The sequence below is a fragment of the Cricetulus griseus genome (assembly GCF_003668045.3).
Source record: "Cricetulus griseus strain 17A/GY chromosome 1 unlocalized genomic scaffold, alternate assembly CriGri-PICRH-1.0 chr1_1, whole genome shotgun sequence".
NCBI lineage: Eukaryota > Metazoa > Chordata > Mammalia > Rodentia > Cricetidae > Cricetulus > Cricetulus griseus.
This window is the reverse complement of record NW_023276807.1, coordinates 256,146,828-256,149,367: the sequence shown is the minus strand read 5'-3', so window position 1 is coordinate 256,149,367 and position 2,540 is coordinate 256,146,828. Positions and strand designations below refer to the sequence as shown.

The 2,540-nt window shown below is 36.7% G+C and overlaps 1 non-coding gene across 1 annotated transcript; it reads right to left on the bottom strand.

The window, feature by feature from the left end:
• Positions 1–2,433: 2,433 nt before the first annotated feature.
• On the bottom strand, positions 2,434–2,540 carry LOC113831762. Its single transcript, XR_003480898.1, has one exon. It is a non-coding gene; the product is annotated as a U6 spliceosomal RNA (small nuclear RNA).

Here is a 2,540-nt window from a genome sequence, read left to right as displayed (position 1 = left end):
ACCCCAAGATATTTTATGTAGTTTGTGGCAATTGTAAAGGGTAATGTTTCTCTGATTTCTTTCTCAGCACATTTATCATCTGTATATAGTAGGGCTACTGATTTTTTTTAGTTAATCTTGTATCCTGCCACTTTGCTGAAGGTGTTTATCAGCTGTAGGAGTTCCCTGGTAGAGTTTTTCAGGTCACTTATGTAGACTATCATATCATCTACAAACAGTGAGAGTTTGACTTCTTCCTTTCCAATTTGCATCCCCTTGATCTCCTTTTGTTGTCTTATTGCTCCAGCATGAACTTCAAGGACAATATTGAAGAGATATGGAGAGAGTGGACAGCCTTGTCTTGTTCTTGATTTTAGAGGAATCACTTTTGAGTTTCTTTCCATTAAGTTTGAAGTTGACTGTTGGCTTACAGTATATTGTTTTTATTATGTTCAGGTATGTTCCTGTTATTCCTGATCTCTCCAGGACCTTATCATAAAGGAATGTTGGATTTTGTCAAAGGCTTTTTCAGCATCTAGTGAGATGATCATGTGGTTTTTCTTCTTCGGTTGGTTTATATGGTAGATTACATTGACAGACTGTCGAATGTTGAACCAACCCTGCATCACAGGGAAGAAGCCTACTTGATCATGGTAAATGACTTTTTCTGATATGTTCTTGGATTCGGTTTGCCAGTATTTTATTGAGTATTTTTGCATCAATGTTCATGAGGGATGTTGGTCTGTAGTTCTCTTTCTTAGTTGTGTCTTTGTGTGGCTTGGGTACCAAGGTAATTGTAGCCTCATAAAAAGAGTTTGGCAACGAACCTTCTGCTTCTATTGTGTGAAACAATTGGTATTAGCTCTTCTTTGAATTTCTGGTAGAATTCTACACTGAAGTCATCTGGGCCTGGGCTTTTTTTGGTTGTGAGACTTTTGATGACTGCTTCTATTTCCTTAGAGGTTATGAGTCTGTTTAAGTTGCTTATCTGTTCTTGATTCAATTTTGGTAATTGATATCTGTCCAGAAAATTGCCCATTTCCTTTAAATTTTCAGATTTTGTGGAGTACAGGTTTTCAAAGTATGACCTGAGGATTCTCTGGATTTCCTCAGTGTCCGTTGTTATGGCCCCGTTTTCATTTCTGATTTTGTTAATTTGCATGTTCTCCCTCTCTGCCTTTTGGTTAGTTTAGATAAAGGTTTGTCTATCTTGTTGATTTTCTGGAAGAACCAACTCTTTGTTACACTGATTCTTTGAATTGCTTTCTTTGTTTCCACTTTATTGGTTTCTGCCCTCAGTTTGATTACTTTTCTGGTGTCTACTCCTCCAGGGGGAATTTGCTTCCATTTGTTCTAGAGCTTTCAGTTGTGATGTCAACTCTCTGGTGTGACTCTTCTCTAGTTTCTTCATGTGAGTCCTTAGAGCTATGGACTTTCCTCTTAGTACTGCTTTCAAAGTGTCCCATAAGTTTGGGTGTGTTATGTCTTCATTTTCCTTGAATTCTAGGAAATCTTTAATTTCTATCTTTATTTCTTCCTTGGTGCAATTGCATGTTGTTCAATTTCCATGAGTTGGTAGGTTTTCTGCAATTTGTGTTGTTTTTGAATTCTAACTTTAAAGCATGGTGGTCTGATAAGACATAGGGAATTATTCCAATTTTTTTGAACCTGTTGAGGTTTGCTATGTTGACGAGAATGTGGTTGATTTTTGAGAAGGTTCCATGTGGTGCTGAAAAAAAGGTATATTATTTTTTGTTTGGATGGAAAGTTCTATAGATGTCTGTTAATCCCAATTGGGTCATAACTTCTTTTAGTTCCTTTGTCTCTTTTTTAAGTTTCTGTCTAGTGGTCCTGTCCAGTAGTGAGAGTGGGGTGTTGAAGTCTCCCATTGTAACTGTGTGAGGTCTTATTTGTGATTTGAGTTTTAATAATGTTTCTTTTACGAATGTTGGTGCCTTTGTATTTGGGGCATAGATGTTTAGAATTGAGACTTTTTCTTGATAGATTTTTTCTGTGATGAATATGAAATGACCTTCTTCATCCCTTTTGATTGATTTTAGTTTGAAGTCTAACTTGTTAGATACTAGGATAGCTACCCCAGCTCATTTCTTGGGTCCATTTGATTAGAATGTCTTATCCCAACCCTTTACTCTGAGGTAATATCTGCCTTTGAATTTGATGTGTGTTTCTTGTATGCAGCAGAAGGATGGATTCTGTCTTCCTATCCAGTTTGTTAGTCTATGTCTTTTTATAGGCTAGTTAAAACCGTTAATATTGAGAGAAATTAAGGTCCTTTGAGTGTTTGTTCATTTTTGATTTGTTGTTGGTAGTGGTATTGTATGTGGATTTGCCCTGCTTTTTCTTTTGGGTTTTTGTAAAGTGGGATTATCTATTGCCTATGTTTCTGTGAGTGTAGTTAATTTCCTTAGGTTGGAGTTTTTCTTCCAGTACTTTAAAAATATGAAACGCTTCACGAATTTGCGTGTCATCCTTTCGCAGGGGCCATGCTAATCTTCTCTGTATTGTTCCAAATTTAGTATATGTGCTGCCAAAGCGAGCAC